Here is a 23,156-nt window from a genome sequence, read left to right on the forward strand (position 1 = left end):
ATTATAAGAATGTCTAATCTGTAATTTGATGCCTTTTGGAGATTTTTCCATCTTTCCTTGGCTTCTTTATGCAAATTTAATAAAAAATTTTACCTGGGGTGCCCAAACTTTCGATCACCACTGTAAATACTATCACTGAGCCTTGCCTCAATTGAGAGCCAGGGAACATCAGAGATAGGCTGTGCTCATATATTAAAAAGGAGATAACACTCTGTAGCCACAGATGTGGTACTGTATATATCAGGAATAGTGATGAGCAGAACACTGCGAACAGAGGAAAAGTTTGTTTGAATAAACACCCCATTAAAGTCTATGGGACTCGAACCTCGAAAATCAAACGTCGTCATTTTGAAGGCCTAAATCAAAGTTATTGCCCCAAAAAGTGTATCGGGGTCCGGGTACTGACCTGGGGAACATGTAGCAATGAAAAAAAAAAGTTTTTAAAAATGATCGATTTTTAAAGGAGCAGTAATTTACTGATTTTAATGAGGCTTAAAGTGAAACTATAAAAATGAAAAACTTCTTCAAATATCGCACCTTGGGGGTCCCCTGAATGTGCCTGTAAAGTAGTGCTCATCTACGATGTATGTAGCCTGCTGCAGCAATACTGACATTTCTAAAGAAAAAAATGTCATATACAAATATACATACAAATTTCAAATCAAATGTACTTGTCATACAGGTGCAGAAAAATTGGGCCTTGGTTGTTGGTGGTGCCTGAACACCGCAACCCCTCGCAGTTACTCTTGCTGGGCACTGGAACGGGACCTGCTGTTAAGAATGCAATACAAATTTGCTATAACAGGTGCCAAGAACTGGGCCTTTGCTGTTAGTGCAGGTGAATAAAACTGCGCTACCCCTATAGTGAAGAAAACGTATTTCTACCGTGTGCTAGTGTGACAATAAATATGTCTTAAAAGAAATTGTGTGTACCATCCATAAACCCAAAAAATTTGGTTTTAAAGTGCAAAAATGAATCAACGGTAAAGTATCACCATAAATTTACAAATTCCTTCCAAATATAAAGTGCAATGTGCTATTATTGGTTGCTCAATAAATAGATAATACAATTATAAAAGTGAGGAAATCTAACCAACCAAATATGCATTAAAAAATTCCAACATGAAAATATTAAATAAGAATAAAGTGCAAAGAAAAACAGTGGTATCCCACAAATTGATCGCATATAAAGTTAATAAAATCCGTAGTGCAATAGTGCTGATACAAAATGGTGCAATGAACAAAGTCTTTTCATGTGACTATGGTAAGTGCCAGTGCATACATATATGCAATAGTGGTGTGACCCTCCGCTTCGGTGTTGGATGGTAAGAATTCCCACTTACCAGATCAGATGAATTCGGGGTGGCGTGCGCCAGCAGGAATCGGTAAAGACTTGGTCACAGTGATTCCGGTTTCCTGGTGAAGAATGGGGGTCCGTAATTTTGCGCCTGTGTGTACTTTAATTTATAACCATTATAGCCTCTAACCTTTAGAGGTATCTCTTAGTTGTCTATTTGTAAATCTTTCACTGGCACCGGCACTTACCATAGTCACATGAAAAGACTTTCTTCATTTGCACCATTTTGTATCAGCACTATTGCACTACGAATTTTATGAACTTTATAGGCGATTTGTGGGATACCACTGTTTTTCTTTGCACTTTATTCTTATTTAATAATTTCATGTTGGAATTTTTTAGTGCATATTTGGTTGGTTAGATTTCCTCACTTTTATAATTGTATTATATATTTATTGAGCAACCAATAATAGCACATTGCACTTTATATTATTTGGAAGGAATTTGTAAATTTATGGTGATACTTTACCGTTGATTCATTTTTGCACTTTAAAACCAAATTTTTTGGGTTTATGGATGGTACACACAATTTCTTTTAAGACATGTTTATTGTCCCACTAGCACAAGGTAGAAATACCTTTTCTTCACCATAGGGGTAGCACAGTTTTATTCACCTGCATTTTCTTACAATACCCATTGTTTTGAACTAGCAGCTTCCCCTTCATTTATAGAATTGTCATCCACATTGGACACGCCAGTGGCGCGAGTGATATACTAATTTACTTTGCTGTTGGTGTTCCCTGAACACCGTAACCAAGCCCTCGCAGTTACTCTTGCTGGGTGCAGAAACGGGACCTGCTGGTAAGAATTGCATACAAATTTGAAATTGCATGTACTTGTCATACAGGTGCAAAATTATTGGGCCTTTGGTGTGGTTGGTGCCTGAACACCATAACCCCTCACAGTTAGCAGGGCACAGGGACAGAGCCTGCTGTTAAAAATGACATCCGACTTTTAAATTGTATGCACCTGTCACACAAGTGCAGAAAAATTAGGCCTTGGGGGTTGGTAGTGACCTAAACCAAAAACATTGTTGGAAGCTAGCAGAATCAAGGAAGAGGAATAGGATAGGCAGCATATGCAGTCTTCAAGGGATGGCAGACCCCTAGCAAGTTCAATCAGTTACATCAGCATCAGGGACTTGATAGCCCTTGTTGATCCAGGACTTTTTCATTTTGATAAGTCAGCTGGTCAACAGTCTGTGGACAGACGCACTCTTTTTTTTGTCCGTCACAAAACCTCCAGCAGCACTGAACGTCCGTTTGGAAAGCACGCTGGAAGTAGGACAGGCCAGTAGCTCCATTGCATATTCATCAAGTTCTGGACGGTGGTCCATCCTCAAGACCCAGTAAGCCAGTGGATGCTCAGCTGGAAAGGTCTCCAAGTCTGCTCTTGCGTCTAGATAATCATGCACCATATGATGGAGACACTGACGATGGTTGCTTAAACCGAACAGCCCTGGGTGCTGCTGAGAACAAAAGAACTGTTTAAAGGCATTGGTCAGCCGGCCACCTTCACCGCTCCTCCTTTGGCTGAACGATACCTCAGAAACATGTCAGGAGAATGTTGACCTCCCAGTGTGGAAAGGTGGCACAAAATTTTTTTTTTTTTTTCAAGGCCTCCTCAAGATGTTTTATCCTCTGCTCCTTCTGCGAAGGCAGGATGAGCTCTGCAACTTTACCCTTGTAACATGGATAAAGAAGGGTTGCCAGCCAGTAATTATCCCTCTCCTTGATAGCACAAATCCTCTGGTCCTTTCGCAGGTGTTGCAGAATCAGGGAGCCCATGCAACGTAAGTTGGAAGAGGCATGAGCTTCTGAGTCCTCTGGGTCACTAAGGATGACATTGTCAGCAGGAGCAACCTCTCTCCAGCCACGTACAACTCCTGGGGTTTCTGGGGAATCAAAACCATCCCCTGAAGACTGCTTTATGCTATCCTCTACATCCATGCTGCCGAAATCCTCATCCTCCTCCTCCTCTTCCTCCTGTGTGTTTTGTGGCCCTGTAGGAATGATACCTGCGAGGAAAGGAAGTCCGCTTCTTCCTCCGCTATTCTGCCTCAAGTGCCCTGTCCATGATTCCATGCAGCGTGTGCTCCAGCAGGTAGACTAGCGGGACAGTGTCACTGATGCATGCATCGTCCCGGCTCACCATCCTTGTGGCCTCCTCAAATGGTGACAGGATGATGCATGCATCCTTAATCAAAAGCCACTGACGTGGCGAAAAAAAGCCAAGCCCCCCTGACCCTGTCCTTGTGCCATACTCGCACAGGTACTCATTGATGGCCCTCTGCTGTGTGTGCAGCCGCTGCAGCATTGCCAACGTTGAGTTCCACCTGGTGGGTATGTCACAAATGAGGCGATTTTTAGGCAGGTTGAATTCTTGTTGAATGTCAGATAAGCGAGCACTGGCATTGAATGAATGGTGGAATGGCCACAGACTTTTCTGGCCTGCCTCACGAGATCTTGGAAGCCTGGGTATCTGGTCAAGAAACTCAGCACCACCAGATTCAGAACATGTGCCAAGCATGGAACATGTGTCAAGTGTCCCTGTCAGAGGGCGGAGAGAAGGTTGGTGCCATTGTCGCATACAGCCATTCCTGGCTCAAGCTGTCATGGTGTCAACCATCTCTGAGCCTGCCCCTGCAGAGCTGACAGAATCTCTGCACTGGTGTGACTCCTATTCCCTTGACAGACCAACTAAAGCACAGCATGGCATCTTTTAGCCTGCCTGCTTGCGTAGCCCCTTTAACGCATACAGGAGAACTGCTGCTGCAGAAGAGGACATGGAGGAGGTGGTGGAGTAGCCAGCTGTGGCAGAACCAGCACCAGCTTTTTGGAGGCGTGTTGGCAAAAAAAGCTGCAACACTGAACCCTGTCCTGCATCCTTCCCAGCTGCCAGCAGAGTTACCCAGTGCGCTGTGAAAGAAATGTAATGTTCCTGTCCATGCCTGCTGGACCAAGAGTCAGCAGTAATGTGCACCTTCCTGCTGACCGCTTTGTCCAACACGGCCAAAATACTACCTTCCACATGACAGTAGAGAGCTGGAATGGCCTTACGCGAAAAGAAATGCCTTTTTGGGACCTGCCACTGTGGTGCAGCACATTGCACAAATTCGCGAAAGGGAGCCGAGTCTACCATATGAAAAGACTGCAACTGTAATGCTAGCAATTTGGCCAAGCTAGCATTAAGACGCTGAGCATGTGGATGGCTGGGACAGTATTTCTTTCTACAGTTCAAAAACTGGGGTAGGGAAATTTGCCTGCTGCTCAAATGAAGTGGTGGTGTACTGCTAGCAGATTGAGGGCAAGTCTATGTGGCACTCATAGCTATACCATAATCCCTCTCAATGCTGGTATTTGAGAAGGCATGAGGTATAGTAGGTTTAGAGATCACCAGATGAGGAGCAAGGTGATGTATGCTTGTTTTGATCTGGTGCCTCTTTCAGGTGCTGTTGCCAATGGACTGCATGGCAGGTCGTGATATGCCTTGTCAAGCATGTGGTGCCCAAGTGGCTGGTGTTCTGGCCACGCTTGATCAACATTAGACAGATGTTGCAAACAGCAACACTGTGGTCTACTGCACAGGTGCTGAAAAAAGCCCACACTAATGAACTTTTGGGAGTCTGCAGGGATTTTGCAGCACCCTGCACCTGTGGAGCTCTGTGCTGTGACGCAACAGGTTGGCTACTGCTATGGCGGCCCCTGGAGCATATCCTGCATTGTTGGAGTTGTGTGTCCTCCTCCTCTATCCTGTCAGGCACCCAAGTACAGTCAGTGACCTCATCATCCCCTCCCTCCTTGTCACTGGAGCAAACTTGGCAATATGCTTCAGCTGTGGCAACATGACTGCTGGTTTCTTGTCAGTCATTGTCACCCCCCCTCTCTAGGCTCACATTATTCCCTTCATCAACCTTCAAACCAACCTCACAGCTTTCAAATTTCTGCGCATCCTCCAGCAGCATGTCACTGACTCTTATGATCGAATAGTTCAGGTGACTCCTCCCTGCATGATGGTGGGGCAACAGAAGGAGAAGCTGTGGAGAAGGAGCCTGTGGAAAGGGCCACTTTGGCAGCTGTGGTGGAAGGCAAACTACGGTGAGCGTGGGTGTCAGAGGACGATGAGGGTGAGGACGGCTTATTGATCCACTCCACCAACTCCGGCTCTTTGGTAGGGACGGATTGCACCTAAATGGTGAGGGTGCAGCCGTACTGGGTGAGAGGATGGCCATAAAGTTAAAGGGGCTTTTAAACTAGGTAAAGGGGGGGGGGGGTACAGATATAGAATTAGCCAGTGGAGAGCAAGATTCAGAGGGCACAAATGGGGACATTAGCGGTAGGGTGTTCAGAGCTCCTAAACCCAAGGTGGGTATGGGGGAAAAATCACAAGAGCAGCCTAAAAACCTCAAATGAGGATATATGTAACCGGTCAAAATTACGAGGTTTGTATACCAATGCCAGAAGCCTGGCCAACAAGATGGGAGAGCTGGAGCCTGGAGCTGCTAATGTTTGAGGAGGAGGTAAATATGAGGTAGGATATTAATAATGGAGCTATGGACGAGGTAGAATCCCTATGGGTAGAACGTCAAAGGGAAAGCACTGTGGGAAAGGTAATATTAGGCCCCCGAACCTGAGGGAGGAGGGGGAGGCAGACTTCCTTTTACAGATAGGATTGGCAGCAAGGATGGAAAATGTAATTTTCCCCAGTCATCCTCCAGGACGGTCACATGAGAGATAGGCTCCACCTCCTACAGGAAACACAAGCACACAAAATTAAAACAAGCCGCCCTAGGCTGCCCCTTCAGTTCTTGTGTTTCCTGCGTCCCGCAAACACAGCACCAGGGGATATCTCCCCAGTTTGTTTGTTTCTGGACCTGGAAACAGGTTCTTATTACCCAGGGCAGGCGTCCCTGAGTACCCCTGAGACCAACTGAACAGGACTGGCGAGGCCGTCAGTCCCAGGCACAAGGAAAGGGGGACAAAGAATGGGGGGCACAGCCCCAACACAGAAACCCCACAGCAACCTTCCCCTGTGACACAGGTAAGCTACAGAGGAAGGACCAAACAAAAAGGGGGTTTCCAAAAGAGGCCATCCCCGCTTTAGGCTAAATAGGGGATGGCCACACAGCCCCCTCACCGGGACTCCAGACGGTTCTCCCCGGTGCGGTCGGCATTTAGTCAGCCTCCGGGCGGGCTCAGGGAGATGACAACGGCAGAGACCGATACATCTCCCGGCATAAACAGCAGCAAGGTTCTCCGCCTTCCGGGACGCCGGGAGCGGAAGTGACGTCACCAAGATGGCGCCCGCACAGGAAGTGCCTCGGCAGCCATCTTGGAAAAGGCAAACCATACGGCCGGCTTTTCGTTAGCCCCGCCGGGGTGATTCAGGTAAGAAACACGGCCGGTTCGGTCCACCGCGGGATAGCCTACCTTCGGCATTATGTCCCCTCGTGGCCAGCCCCATACAAATAGCCGGACGGCCAGGGAGCGCAGAGCGGAAGTGACATCACCAAGATGGCACCCGCACAGGAAGTGCCTCGGCAGCCATCTTGGTTAAGGGCAAATCACAGCAAAATGCCCTTACTTCCACTGGGCGGACCCTGGGACCATTTTGGCGCGAATTTTGAAAATAAAAACGACCCAAACAAAGCAGCAGCGGTCACTTCAGGAGAATACAACTGTACAAATCCTGCAGTGAACCCCTCCAGGCGGCACAATGGCGGAGGACCGTACCATATTGCCAGAGGCTGCAGAACCCAGCCCCAGCTCTCACTCGGTAAGTGAGCAAGGGGCAAATAGAAAAATGAAGGGACTCACAGAGTAAGACTAAATTGCTTACCCCTGTTTTTTCTTTCACCCAATCCTCTCCCACCTACTCTTCCTCTCTCCCCTACTTTCCGCCTGCATCCCTGCAGACCAAAAGCCAGGAACAGACGGACAGTCTGAGTAAGCCAAAAAAGAGAAAATACTGCCGCACATGCAGCACAAAACTGCCAACAGAAAGCGACAAACTTTTATGCAGTAAATGCATTAAAAAGATTGTCAACGAGGAAGCAAGTCCATTAGCTAAGGACCTTTCGGACTTCAAAAAAGAAATGACAGCCACAATGCAGTCCCTGCAGGCTACAATTAATGCCATGAAAGGAGAAGAACAGCCCTCCACGGCACCAAAAGGCAAAACCCCTAAACCTAAGGGGAAACCCAAACCGGTAGCCCAACCAAGCTCCTCCGAATCGGAAGAGGGAGAATTGCTTGACGAAACCAGCTCTGACTCAGAGGATGATCTGGGAACGGCGGAAACCCAAAGAATGACCAAACACCTGTTCCCGGCGGAGGAAACTGAAAAATTACTACAGGCCATATATATAACCGAAGACATCCCAGAAACACTCCCCACAGTCTCCATCAGGGATAGACTTTACAGGGGACTCCAGGAAGTGAAACGCAGAACGTTTCCGATACACCAGGCAATCAAGAACATGATAGAGAAAGAATGGAAGAATCCTGAAAATAAACTTTTCTTTCCCAAGGCGCTGAAGAGACGATTCCCATTCGAGGAGAACCAGATCACCGCGACCAAATGCCCGAAACTGGACGCATCTTTGGCGAAAGTTTCGAAAAGATCGGATCTATCCTTCGAGGACATGGGCCAACTGAAGGACCCAATAGATAAAAAAATGGAGGTGGTACTACGGCGAGCCTATGAGGCAGGGGCTGCAGGGTTTCAACCCAATATCGCGAATACCTGCGTGGCCAGAAACGTTTCATTCTGGCTGGAACAACTCGGAAGTCATCTGAGCAAGGTTCCAGGGGCAGAAGAAGCCCTTGACTCCCTCCCACTAATCGAGAAAGGAGTGGCATACATGGCGGACGCCTCAGCAGAAGCAGTAAGACTCACCGCTCGAACAACGGGCTTAATCAAAGCAACCAGGAGAGCACTATGGCTAAAGACCTGGGAGGGCGACTATGCTTCAAAGAACAAGCTGAACAAGATGTAACATCCCCTTTGACGGCAACCTACTCTTCGGCTCAGAGTTAGAGAAAGTGCTAGAAAGGTCAGCCGATTAGAACAAAGGGCTTCCCGTTCAAAAAACCCAAACGGGGAAAAAACAGTCCTTTCGTCAACCAAGACGAGAAAACCAGGCGAAAAGGGGAAGACCCCAGACTCGACGCCGGTGGAACTTCAACCGGAACAAGGGCAGGACCAATTTTCTGTTCCCCCAAACCCGCATCCACTAGCAAAACCCAATGACGCCAGCCGGACGGCGGTGGGGGGCAGACTACGTCATTTCCTCCCACAATGGAAAACGTTTTGTTCAAACCAATTTATTTTACAGATAATTGCACTGGGTTACATGATAGAATTCAAATCAGCACCCCAGTACACATTCAAAACTACAAAGGTCCAAGTAGGATCAAGAAGCAAAAAACTCATGGACCTAGAAATCAAAGACCTTCTAAACGAAGGCGTGATAGTGGAGATACAACCAACACTTCACACCAGAGGACATTACTCTCACATATTCATCAGAGAGAAACCCTCGGGCAGGTCTCGTTTAATTCTGAATTTAAAGAATCTAAACAAATCCATAAAATACAGAAAGTTCAAGATGGAAACCATCTCTTCAATAAGAACAATTCTACCACCAGCAGCCTTCCTAGTAACACTAGATCTGAAGGACGCGTATCTTCACGTGCCAATCCATCCCGACCACCAAAAGTTCCTGCGTTTCGCCACACAGGAAGGCGCGAAAACACGCCATTTTCAATACCAAGCGCTTCCCTTTGGCATCTCTTCCGCCCCACGCATTTTCACCAAAATAATAGCGGAGGTAGTGCAGGAACTAAGATTAAAGGGAGTCCAGATAATCCCATACCTGGACGACTTCCTAATTTACGGGGTCTCCAGAAAAGAAACCCTGGCAAACTTACAGAAGACAGAAGAGTTCCTAACTTATCTGGGGTGGCAAATCAACTTTAATCAAATCAAAAAAAATCAAGCAGAGTTCCCTCCCAAGTGAACCACGTTCCTGGGTTGCACCATCAACACCATAGAACAGAAAATTATCCTCCCGGAGGAAAAAATAATGAAGCTGGGTGACAAAGCAAACCAACTCGTAACCGAAAAACAGGAGAAAAGGAGAGCAGTCATGTCACTCCTGGGACTGATGGCGACAGCAATCCCGGCGGTCCAGTGGAGCCAACTGCATATGAGAGCTCTACAACATCATCTGCTGCAAGGCTGGAACAAAAATCAAGACTCCCTGGAAAAAGTCCTCTCAATCCCAAGAACGGTCAGGGAAACCCTAAACTGGTGGACCGGGAAGCTCACTCTAGGAAGAGGCAGACCGTGGCTACCACACACACATGTTCGGGTCACCACGGACGCAAGCGCCTCAGGGTGGGGAGCACATATAGGGCAGCAAGTCAAACAGGGGCTCTGGGAACCCCAGCTAGCAAGAGCATCTTCCAACCTGAGAGAATTGTCAGCAGTATGGGAGGCCCTGCAGGCATTTCAGGAGATGATACTAGGAAAACATGTCCAGATCCTGTCGGACAATGTAACGACGGTGGCTTACATCAACCACCAAGGGGGCACAAGGTCAAAAACCCTAATGAAAACGGCATACTTGCTCCTCTCCTGGGCAGAAATACACCTCCAGTCGATATCAGCAATACATATAAAGGGCTCACTCAACACGCTAGCAGACATACTAAGTCGACAACAGCTAGACCCATCAGAGTGGGAGCTGAACACGGGGGTTTTTTCCCGCATAACCAAAAGGTGGGGAACCCCGGAGGTGGACCTCTTTGCCTCAGCAAGCAACAGGAAGACAAAGCGATACTTCTCCCTAAAGAGGGAGACAGACTCCCTAGGAGTAAACGCACTGGGCTTCCCATGGTCTTTCGAACTGGGGTACGCTTTTCCGCCCATACAGCTAATCCCCAAAACACTTTGGAAGATACGGACGGAGAGGGCGAGGGTAATCCTGATGACGCCCTACTGGCCAAAAAGGTCTTGGTTCTCGGTCATGGGAAACATGACAGAAGAAAAACCCTGGACCCTACCAATACAAGAAGATCTTCTCCTACAGTCAGGAGCTTACTACCCCCATCTCCAAACCTTAAAGTTGACAGCCTGGCTGTTGAACGGGGCATCCTACGGGGAAAGGGACTTACCCCAAGGGTGGTAGAAACTCTGCTGAAAAGCAGAAAACCGGTTACGCAAAAAATTTACGGAAAAATTTGGAACAAATATTCTGATAACATGCGCCAGAGGAACAAAGACCTACACGAGGTCGGCACGGTACTAGAATTCCTACTAGACGGAGCCGAAGCAGGGCTGGCGATACGCACCCTTAAAGTGCATACGGCAGCTCTCTGTCTTTCTGGACGACCAACTCAGCGTAAACCCACTAATCAAACGATTTTTCAAATCAATTGCCAGAACACGACCAGTACAAACCACAAAGGTGGCCCCATGGGACCTCTCTCTGGTACTCAGGGCACTCGCCCAAGCACCTTTCGAGCCAATTTTGGAATCCTCCACAAAAAACCTAACACTGAAAACGGCTTTCCTGGTGGCAATCACGTCAGCCAGAAGGGTCAGTGAAATCCAAGCTTTTTCCATAAAAGAACCGTTTCTTACGGTCTTCCCAGACAAGCTGATACTCAAAACGGATCCACTGTTCCTCCCTAAAGTCTCTTCAGACTTCCATCGTACACAAAAAGTCATACTACCATCCTTCTGTCAAAACCCAACAAACCAGGGGGAAGAAAAATTTTCAACCCTGGATGTCAGGAGGTGCACTTTGGCCTACCTTGAAGCCACCAAGCAATTTAGAAAATTCTCAAATCTGTTTACTATTTGGAGGTACACACAAAGGAAAAACGGCATCTAAAAGTTCCATTGCAAGATGGATCAGGAATGTAATTAAAATAGCCTACGACAGCCAGGAATCAGCCAGACCAACAAACATAAAAGCTCATTCCACACGCTCCATAGCCACTTCCTGGGCAGAAAGAGCTGGGGCATCTATTGACCAGATCTGCCGAGCAGCCATCTGGTCCAGCGACTCCACGTTCGTGAATCACTACAGGATCGACCTGGTCTCCGCCCAAGACCTAACCTTTGGTCGTAAGGTCCTGCAAGCGGTAGTCCCACCCTAGGTATGAATCTTTGGGGTCTCATGTGACCGTCCTGGAGGATGACTGGGGAATAAGGGAGTTATTACCTGATAGCTCCTTTTCCAGGAATCCTCCAGGACGGTAGACCCCCCCCCACCCTTATAGAAATGAGATACTACGTCCATATATCAGCACATGTGTGCCAGACGACAAGGAAATCTTTATACAACTGAAGGGGCAGCCTAGGGCGGCTTGTTTTAAACTTGTGCTTGTGTTTCCTGTAGGAGGTGGAGCCTATCTCTCATGTGACCGTCCTGGAGGATTCCTTGAAAAGGAGCTATCAGGTAATAACTCCCTTAATAATGGGGGACTTTAATTATCCAGATATATACTGGGCAGAAGGAACCCCGCATTCAGCCAAGGCTCGGCAGTTCCTAAATGTTTTGCAGGACAATTTCATGGGTTAGATGGTGAATGCACCAACAAGAAACAATGCGGTACTTGACCTACTGATTACCAACAATACAGTCCTGCTCACGGATATAGAAATACAGGGCAACTTAGGAAACAGTGACCATAGGTCAATTAGTTTCAGTATTAATCATAGTAATTGAAAACATAAGGGTAATATAAGAACACTTAATTTAAAAAGAGCCAATTTCCCAAAGCTGCGCTCTCTGCTAGAAAATATCACATGGGATAGAACCCTGGGAACAAAGAACACTGAGGAAAAATGGGAGTGCTTCAAGAGCATACTTAACAAAGGGATTGGCCAGTGCATTCCAAAGGGAAATAAATTTAAAAGGGCAAAACTAAACCCTGGGTGGCTAAACTCCAACATAAAAATGCATATTAATGCTAAAGAAAAGGTCTTCAAAAAATACAAGACTGAGGGGTCATTGGCAGCATTCAAGCATTACAAAGAGTGTAATAAGAAATGTAAAGACGAAATCAAGGCGGCTAAAATGGAACACGAGAGACATATAGCGGAAGAGAGTAAAAAGAACCCCAAGATGTTTGAGGTTCCATCCAATTGATTGTCTGTCTGATTTTATGCTTTGTTATATGTTTGACTAAAATAAACTTTTTGATTGAAAAAGAACCCCAAGAAATTCTTTAAATAGATAAACCAGTAAGAAAGCGAGGCCAGAACACATTGGCCCAATAACAGACGACAAAGGCGATTTGGCCGCAGAGGACAGAGAAAAGGCGAAAGTGTTAAATCATTTCTTTTCTTCAGTTTTGACAAAAGAATTGGGGGGGCTACACTATCCCAGCTTGTAAGGCCAAACTAAATAATACACCTCAGGAAGTACCGCCATGGCTAACAGAAGATAGACTTGGAACTAAACTAGAGAAACTTAACATAAAATAAATCACCGGGACCGGATGGCTTGCACCCGAGGGTTCTTAAAGAGCTCAGCCATGTGATTGCCAGACCATTATTCTTGATCTTTTAAGGATAGTTTACAGATGGGTATAGTGCCAGCTAATTGGAAAAAAGCCAACGTGGTACCATTATTTAAAAAAGGGCCGAGATGTATCCCGGGTAACTATAGGCCGGTCAGCCTAACATCAGTAGTCTGCAAAATTTTGGAGGGGATGTTAATAGACTACATACAAGACTTTAGTAATGGTATTAGTAGTAGTAATCAGCATGGATTAATGAAAAATCGTTCTTGCCAAACCAATCTATTAACCTTCTATGATGAAGTGAGTCTAGGATGGAAAAGGACCTGGGGGTACTGGTAGACAACAGGCTTGGCAGTGGCATGCAATGCCAAGCCGCTGCAAGCAAAGCCAACAGAATACTGGGATGTATAAAAAAGGGTATTCAATCCAGAAATAAAGAGCTTATTCTCCCTCTCTACAAGACTCTGGTCTGGCCACATCTGGAGTATGCTGTCCAGTTCTGGGCACCGGTCCTCAGGAAAGATGTGCTGGAACTGGAGAGAGTCCAGAGAAGGGCAACAAAAATAATTAGAGGAATGGAGGACATCAGCTATGAGGAAAGACTACAAGCACTGAACTTATTCTCTCTGGAGAATAGACGATTGAGGGGGGATATGATATCAATGTACAAATGCTGTACTGGCGACCATAGCATAAGGAACAAACTATTCAGAGAAAGGGAATACAACTAGAGGAAAGGCGGTTTAACCTTAAAATACGTAGGGGGTTCTTCACTGTAAGAGCAGTAAGGATGTGGAATTCTCTTCCGCAAACAGTCGTATCAGCAGGGAGCATCAATAGTTTCAAAAAACTATTAGATGGGCACCTTAAAAGACCACAACATACAGGGGTATACAATGTATGGTTAACAGCAAACACACACATCATAGGTTGAACTGGATGGACTGATGTCTTTTTTTCAACCTCACAAACTATGTAACTATGTAACTCTTCCACATGTTGTGACTGAATAGCACGGGTAGCACCGGAAATAAAGGACAGGCATGCCTCGCCTGCAGAGGATGCACTATATCGACTGTGACCACCACTTTTCACAATGGACACAGAGGCTGCTTGCCCTCTTTTCATGGCCTGTTAGCATCGGCCTCTCCTTGTCGGCCTTTCGGACATGATGTTGATACAGATCAATATAGGGTATACACAACTGACCAATAGATACTTAATGACCTGATATGATGTAATCAATCAATAGCCCTATAGATGAGCTGTGATGGTTATAGATGTACGCAAGTGACCGATTAAACAATACTCTCACTGATATGATGTAAAGAAACCAATCTCTTCCTGCCTGAAACACGTTCCTGGTCCTCCCTACACTGCTAGGAATGAATCGCTCACTGGCGCTGCACTGTCTGACAAAATGCAAAGAAACAAATCTCTCTCTGCTTGAAACACGTTCTTGGCCCTCCCTACACTGCTAGGAATGTCTCCCTGTACTGTCTGACAAACTCCAAACAAAGCTACTCTCTCCCTGCCTCACACGCATCCCTCTCCCTTTCTCCTCGCCCGCATAATCACACTACACGCTGCTGCTGCTGCATGGGCAGCCTTTATGTAGTGTGAGCCATGATTGGCTAAAGGCAGCCTGCCTTTAGTCCAGTCATGGCAGAGATAATTTGATTGGCCAAAGCATGTGGTCAGGCTACATGCTTTAGCCAATCACCACGTGCGGCGCGCGTGCAGTGCATTATGGGAAATTTCAAATTTTCCGCAAAGAAGCACATTTGTTCGTCATTCGACGAACGATCGAACGACCAATGTTCAAGTCGAAGTTAGCTTCGACTTCAACTCGCAGCTCATCCCTAATCAGTAATGTGTAAAGGTCTCATTAAGGGAGAGAAATCACCGCAATAAAGAGGGTAATCTGATTAGAACAAGAATGACAAATGTCAAAGATTATTCCCAACTCAACAGATAGTTGTCAATATTCAGGATCACTTACCAAATGGATAGGGTCCACAAGTGTGTGTGTGTGTGTGTGTGTGTATGCATGTATATACAGCTACAAGAAAAAGTATGTGAACCCTTTGGAATGATATGGATTTCTGCAAAAATTGGTCATAAAATATGATCTGATCATCAACAATAGACAATCACAGTCTGCTTAAACTAATAACACACAAAGAATGAAATGTTGCCATTTTTTTATTGAACACGCCATGTAAACATTCACAGTGCAGGTGGAAAAAGTATGTGAACCCCTAGACTAATGACATCTCCAAGAGCTAATTGGAGTGAGATGTCAGCCAACTGGAGTCCAATCAATGAGATGAGATTGGAGATGTTGGTTACAGCTGCCCTATAAAACACACAAGTTCTGGGTTTGCTTTTCACAAGAAGCATTGCCTGATGTGAATGATGCCTCGCACAAAAGAGCTCTCCGAAGACCTACGATTAAGAATTGTTGACTTGCATAAATCTGGAAAGGGTTATAAAAGTTATAAATATCTCCAAAAGCCTTGCTGTTCATCAGTCCACAGTAAGACAAATTGTCTATCAATGGAGTAAGTTCAGCACTGCTGCTACTCTCCCTAGGAGTGGCCGTCCTGTAAAGATGACTGCAAGAGCACAGCGCAGACTGCTCAATGAGGTGAAGAAGAATCCTACAGTGTCAGCTAAAGACTTACAAAAGTCACTGGCAAATGCTAACATCCCTGTTAGTGAATCTACAATACGTAAAACACTAAACAAGAATGGATTTAGTGGGAGGATACCACAGAGGAAGCTACTGCTGTCCAAACAAAACATTGCTGCACGTTTACAGTTTGCACAAGAGCACCTGGATGTTCCACAGCAGTACTGGCAAAATATTCTGTGGACAGATGAAACCAAAGTTGATTAAATTAGAGATCCACGGGCCGATCCGGTTTCGTTAGCATGTGAGGGAGCAGAGAACAGCTGTCAAAGAAAAAAAAGAGCCTCCTGCAAATGCCTTTCAACTCTCCCAGTTAAGTGAACACATTGATAACAATGTATCTTTTCGTTCCGTCTGCCGGAGGAGGGAAGTTTAACTTCTTAAAGACTAAACCCATGACATCTTAGATTTTGAATGCAAAATTGTTATAAGGTATCTGCCGATACCGATCCGGAAGTATTATTTTGTTATAAGCTCACAAAACAGTACTTCCGGATCGGACTCGGGATCGGCTATTTCACAAAGCAAAAGATCGGGATTGGGACCAAAAAAGTTGGATCGGTGCATCCCTAGTTTGGAAGAAACACAACACTGTGTGGCAAAAACGAGGCACGGCACACCAACATCAAAACCTCATCCCAACTGTGAAGTATGCTGGTGGGGGCATCATGGTTTGGGGTGCTTTGCTGCGTCAGGGCCTGGACAGATTGCTATCATGGAAGGAAAAATGAATTCCCAAGTTTATCAAGACATTTTGCAGGAGAACTTAAGGCCATCTGTCTACCAGCTGAAGCTCAACAGAAGATGGGTGTTGCAACAGGACAATGACCCAAAGCATAGAAGTAAATCAACAGAAGAAAATACGCCTTCTGAAGTGGCCCAGTCAGAGTCCTGACCTCAACCCGATTTGAGATGCTGTGGCATGACCTCAAGAAAGCGAATCATACCCGATATCCTAAGAATATTGCTGAACTGAAACAGTTCTGTAAAGAGGAATGGTCAAGAATTTCTCCTGACCGTTGTGCACGTCTGATCTGCAACTACAGGAAAATTTTGGTTGAAGTTATTGCTGCCAAAGGAGGTTGAACCAGTTAGTTATTAAATCCAAGGGTTCATCTACTTTTTCCACCTGCACTGTGAATGTTTACATGGTGTGTTCAAAAAAAACATGGCAACATTTCATTCTTTGTGTGTTTTATTAGTTTAAGCAGACTGTGATTGTCTATTGTGACTTAGATGATCAGATCACATTTTATGACCAATTTGTGCAGAAATCCATATCATTCCAAAGGGTTCAAATACTTTTTCTTGCAGCTGTGTGTGTGTGTGTGTGTATATATTTCACAAAAGTGAGTACACCACTCACATTTTTGTAAATATTTTATCATATCTTTTCATGTGACAACACTGAAGAAATGAAACGTAGCTGCAATGTAAAGTAGTGAGTGTAGAGCTTGTATTAGTGTTGTCGTGGCATACCTATCTCGCATTTTCTGGATACCTTATTGGCCTTTACAGGATGCCTTGACTGACTTGCGAGATAGGTATGCCACGACAGTGTAAATTTGCTGTCCCCTCAAAATAACTCAATACACAACACCGCTCTTAATGTTTAAACCACTCTCAAAAGTGAGACCACCCCAATGTGAAAATGTCCAAATTGGGCACAATTTGCCATTTTCCTTCCCCGATGCCATGTGGCTCGTTAATGTTACAAGGTCTCAGGTGTGAATGGGGAGCAGGCATGTTAAATTTGGTGTTATCTCTCACTCTCTCATACTGGTCACTGGAAGAGTTCAACATGGCACCTCATGGCAAAGAACTCTGAGGATCTGAAAAATAATTGTTGCTCTACATAAAGATAGCCTAGGCTATGAGAAGATTGCCAAAACCCTGAAACTTGAGGTGACCAAGACCATACAGCGGTTTAACAGGACAGGTTCCGCTCAGAACAAGACTCGCCATGGTCGACTAAAGCAGTTGAGGGCACGTGCTCAGTGTCATATCCAGAGATTGTCTTTAGGAAATAGATGTATGAGTGCTGCCAGCATTGCTGCAGAGGTTGAAGGAAGCCTCTTCTAAAGATGATGCACAAGAAAGCCCGCAAACAGTTTGCTGAAGACAAGCAGACTAAGGACATGGATTACTGGAACCATATCCTGTGGTCTGAGGAGACCACAATAAACTTATTTGGTTCAGATGGTGTCATGCGCGTGTGGGGGCAACCAGGTTAGGAGAACAAAGAAAAGTGTGTCTTGCCTTCAGTCAAGCATGGTGGTGGCAGTGACATGGTCTGGGGCTGCATGAGTGCTGCCAGCACTGGGGAGCTAGAGTTCATTGAGGGGAAAAATGAATGCCAATATGTACTGTGACATAATGAAGCAGAGCATGATTTCCCCCCCCCCCCTCCCTTTGGAAACTGGGCCACAAGGCAGTATTCCAACAAAACGACCACAAACACACCTCCAAGATGACCACTGCCTTGCTAAAGAAGCTGAGTGTAAAGGTGATGGACTGGCCAAGCATGTCTACAGACCTAAACCCTATTGAGCATCTGTGGGGCATCCTCAAACGTAAGGTGGAGGAGCACAAGGTCTCTAACATCCACCAACTCCGTGATGTCGTCATGGAGGAGTGGAAGAGGACTCCAGGGGCAACCTGTGAAGCTCTGGTGAAATCCATGCCAAAGAGGGTTCAGGCAGTGCTGGAAAATAATGGTGGCCACACACAATATTGACACTTTGGGCCCAATTTGGACATTTTTACCTTGTACTCTCTTTTGTTGCCAGTATTTTAGACATTAATGGCTGTGTGTTGGGTTATTTTGAGGGGACAGCAAATTTACACTGTTATACAAGCTGTACACTCACTACTTCACATTGTAGCAAAGTGTATTTTCTTCAGTGTTGTCACATGAAAAGATCTAATATATTTACAAAAATGTGAGGGGTGTACTCACTTTTGTGAGATAACTGTATGTAAGACCCAGGGAGTAATCCTCACACAATCCAAATAGGGGCAAATATGTTAATCCAAACATTTAATATCAGGTAGCAGGAAAGCCTAAATGGGTTAAACACCAAACAGACCTAGACATACATGGAAAACAAATTCCTACGTTTATAAAGCCAACATGAAAGCAAGGAGAGCAAGGCAATTATGTGTGATATGAGGACTCTTCTACATAGTGGAAAATACTGAGCAGCGACCAGCAAACTGACAAGCCTTTTCATGCTTGTTCTGATCAGATTACCCTCTGTGGCAGTGCTTTCTCTCCCTTACTGAGACCTTTACACATTTCTGATATATATATATATATATATATATATATATATATATATATATATAAAAAAACAGAAAATTAATGCTGCGCTATGGTATATAAATAGTGACTCAAAAGTGCTGCTGTGCATAAAATCAAAAGGATTTTTTTAAACGTGATAGTACAAAAATACAGTGCAAAATTGATTGTGATTGGCAATGAAGTGGCAAACCACTAAAGTGCCTTGTGAATAAATAAATAAATGAATGGATCCTTTAATTATGGAAGACAAATATCATAGAAAACCACTGTCAATAAAACATTAAATTGCACCCCGTGCAGTGAATATGCAAAAGTTCATAAAAAATGTATAAGTACAATCCAGTTTCAAAAAGTGCTTCAGGTGGTAGCTAGTGAAAGGTATTCCACCAAAACAAAAGGTGCTCAAGTGCTAGAAATTGTGTGCAAAATCATGCTGCCATGGTGTAGTGACAAAGGTGACTTTTCCTCTCCCCCAGGATGTTGAACTTACTGGATGGAATGGACCCCTAGACAGTATTGTATAAGGGTCACACAAGCTAGGTCCGGCAGAAACTCCGGGCAGATAATCCTTAAGGCTCGGGACCACTTTAGGACCTTCTTCAGTGACAGCACAGATCTGCTTATGGGACATACTAGGCTACTAGGGCCAGATGTGGGCCTTCCTTCTTAGCCCATAGGTTTTTTTTTTTTTTCTTTTTCGTTCCTCGGGGTTGACTGAAAAGGGCTCAAATCCTTTCAGGGCCTATTCAGGAGAATCCAAACAAACCTGGTCTGGCAGGCCAAGATCGGGCTTCTCCTGACCAATGGACAAGGCTCCTTCAACGTGAAGGTGCGCCCTCACCCGTATCGGGATTGGGGGGGACGTCTTCTCTGGTTTCCGGACCCGTGGACTTCCCTGGTGCAAGACAAGTGGGTCCACAAAGTCATTTGGTCTGGCTACAAGTTCGAGCTTCGCTCTTGTCCCCCGGCAAGGTTATTTTATTCCAACTTGCGCCTGTCCTGAGACCGCTTACAGGATCTGTTTGGGGTTGTACAAGAAATGTTCCTTCAAGAGGTGATTGTCCCGGTTCCGACTTCGGAACATTTTTCAGGGGTTTTACTCAAACCTGTTCAGTCCCCAGGAAGGAAGGCAAAGTGCGTCCAATCCTGGATTTCAAGGCGCTTAACTGCTTTGTGCAGGTACAGAAGTTTAGAATGGAATCTATTCAAACGTTGGTGGCATCCCTGCGTCAGGGAGATTTCCTCGCCTCTATCGCTATTAACCACTTGCCGACCGCCGCACGACTATTTACTGCGGCGGTCAGCCCCGGCCAGGCAGAGTGACGTAGGTCTACGTCGCGACTTCCCGCCGGTCCTGTGCGCGCTCCCGTGCGTCCCCGATGACACCGATGGCACGATTGGGTTCAGAACCGATCAGACATCAGGTCCAGGCCAATGATTTTTGGCCTGGACCTGTAAATCGGTCCTGCCCAATCAGATCCTGTTCTGAGCCTGTGAAATGTAAACACAGGCTCAGAAAAGACGTGCCCTCCTCTCCCATGATCCTTTTTGGATTCATCTCGAGAGAAGAGCACATCTAACTGTAAGTACTGCACCAAGCACAGTCACATACACTTAGATAGGCACATTGAACCCCCGATTGCCCCCCCCCAATTAACCCCTACAGCCCCTGACACAACACACACTGTATACAGCATATAGCATTTTCCTATATACCTGTATAAGTGTGATTTGTGGTCAGGTGTAGCGCTTGCAACCCCCCCCCCCTTTTCCACTTGAATTACCCGCCACCCCCCCTAATAAAGATTTAACCCCCTGATCCCCCCCCCCCTGATCACCTCCAGTTAACCCCTACCCCGCTGTCACATTCAACACTAATACAAACGTAATATACAGTATTTTTGTATTAGTGTGATTGTGATAAGAATTAGCGCAGGTGACTAAGTTTCTGTCCCAAGAAGGTTTAGGGTCCCCGCCACCCACCCAATAAAGATTTAACCCCCTGCCCCCCCCCCCGATCACCCCTACACCCCCTGTCACAACACTCACCGTATACAGTATAGCATTTTCCTATATACCTGTATAAGTGTGTTTTGTGGTCAGTTGTAGCGCTTGCGACCCCCCCCCCCTTTTCCACTTAAATTACCCGCCACCCCCCCAATAAAGATTTAACCCCCTGATCCCCCCCGATCACCTCCAGTTAACCCCTACCCCTCTGTCACATTCAACACTAATACAAACGTAATATACAGTGTTTTTGTATTTTGTATTAGTGTGATTGTGTTCAGAATTAGCGCAGGCGACTACGTTTCTGTCCCAAGAAGGTTTAGGGTCCCCGCCACCCCCCAATAAAGATTTAACCCCCTGACCCCCCCCCCCCCCGATCACCCCTACACCCCCTGCCACAACACACTGTATGCAGTATATAGCATTTTCTATATACCCGTAGAAGTGTGACTTGTGACCAGGTTTAGCGCTTGCTACCGTTCCTTTTATCCTTAGGATACCCGCCAGCCCCTCCCAATAAAGATTTAACCCCCTGATCCCATCCAGTTAACCCCTTCCCCCCCCTGTCACATTGCACACTAATACACACATAATATACTGTTTTTACTGTATTTTGTATTAGTGTGATTGTGACTTGAGGCTGCACTAGCGAGTTAGTTTCTATCCCAAAGGAGGTTTAGGGTCCCCGCCACCCCCCCCCCCCCCAGATCCCCGGCGCATAGTTAGAAATAACCCCTTGATTACCACACACACACACACACGCGCACATACACTTCCATTACTAGTATAGTGTTTGAACAGATCAATATCTGATCTGATCAGAACTATACTAGCGCCCCCATAGATTAGGGTTCCCAAAACGCGGTGTTTGCACAATCAGCACTGATTCCTGCCAGCACCTGCGTTTTAACCCTTTCACCCAGGCAAGTGTAGTAATCAATAGATTACTGTCACTAAAAAACACAACACACAAAACCGCTGTGTTAGCAGAGTCAGGCCTGATCCCTGCTAGCATTAGCAGTTTTTTTGGTAGCGCTTGAAATATTCCTTGACAACCAGGTGCTTTTATTACCTGTGAGTCGCACCACTGTACTGCTAAATTTAGTTACCAAAATGACCAAACGTTGGTACAGTGGTGAAGAGGTATATAATATACTGTCCGTGTCATCTGATAGTGATGGGGAAGCTACAATGACAGAATTAGTGTCAGTATATGAACCTGATGACAGCAGCGGCTCCCTGACAGATAGCTCCGACGACAGATGGGTCCCTGTTAGACCCAGGCGTACCCGACCCCATTCTGGAGTTGTTGAGATGCAGGAATCGCAGGGTGCTCGTATGGAGCAGAGTGTGGTTACTAGTGCCGCTCATTTTTCTGGCGACCTGGCAAACGCCAGCGGCCTAGTACACCCTGGACCTAGTACAACCAGCACTGCAGTATCACCTGGTGACGTGGCGAGTCCCCTAAGTGCAGTTGAAGCTGGTGCGGTGGCTAGCACGAGTAGTGGCCCGCAGCCACCTCGTATTCGAAGACAGGCCCGTAGAGCCCATAGTGCCCTCCCTGATGCGCTGGCATATCCCAATTGGCAACCCACTGATTCTACAGCGCCAGTACTTCCCCTATTCACTGCCCAACCTGGAATCCACGTGGAGACAGCTGGTTTTACGCCCCTGAACTTTTTTGAGCTGTTCTTCACGGAAGATCTTTACAGATCTATTGTGGATCAATCAAATTTATATGCACAACAATTTATCGCCGCCAACCCAAATTCGCCCCTTGCCAGACAATTCGGCTGGAAACCTATAACGGTTTCCGATTTTAAAATCTTTCTGGGCCTTTCCCTCCACATGGGCATAACTAAACAGTGAATTGCGGCTATATTGGTCCACTAGCCCAGTTCACCATATGCGCATGTACTCTGCCTCCATGTCCAGGGGGAGATGCAAGCAAATTCTGCGACTTATGCATTTCAGCGACAATGAACTCTGTCATCCTTGGGGAGACCCTGAATATGATTGGCTCCACAAAATTCGGCCCCTCATAGACCACTTCAATCAGCGGTTTGCAGCCTTGTTTACCCCCGAACAAGTTGTCTGCGTTGACGAGTCCCTGATTAAATTTACTGGCCGCCTTGCTATGAAACAGTACCTCCCCAGCAAGTGTGCCAAGTACGGGATCAAGCTTTATAAATTGTGTGACAGGGCCACAGGTTATACAGTTAGTTTCCGGGTCTATGAGGGAAAAGATAGCTG

The 23,156-nt window shown here is 45.9% G+C and overlaps 1 protein-coding gene across 1 annotated transcript in view; it reads left to right on the forward strand.

Moving 5' to 3' along the window:
- Positions 1-23,156, forward strand: part of KIF15 (kinesin family member 15) — a gene marked incomplete at its 3' end in the record, with an annotated part of 260,968 nt that overhangs the window by 30,800 nt on the left and 207,012 nt on the right. The gene's annotated exons all lie outside the window — the stretch shown is intronic.

The sequence above is a fragment of the Pelophylax lessonae genome (genome assembly GCF_965119305.1).
Source record: "Pelophylax lessonae genome assembly, chromosome: 5".
NCBI lineage: Eukaryota > Metazoa > Chordata > Amphibia > Anura > Ranidae > Pelophylax > Pelophylax lessonae.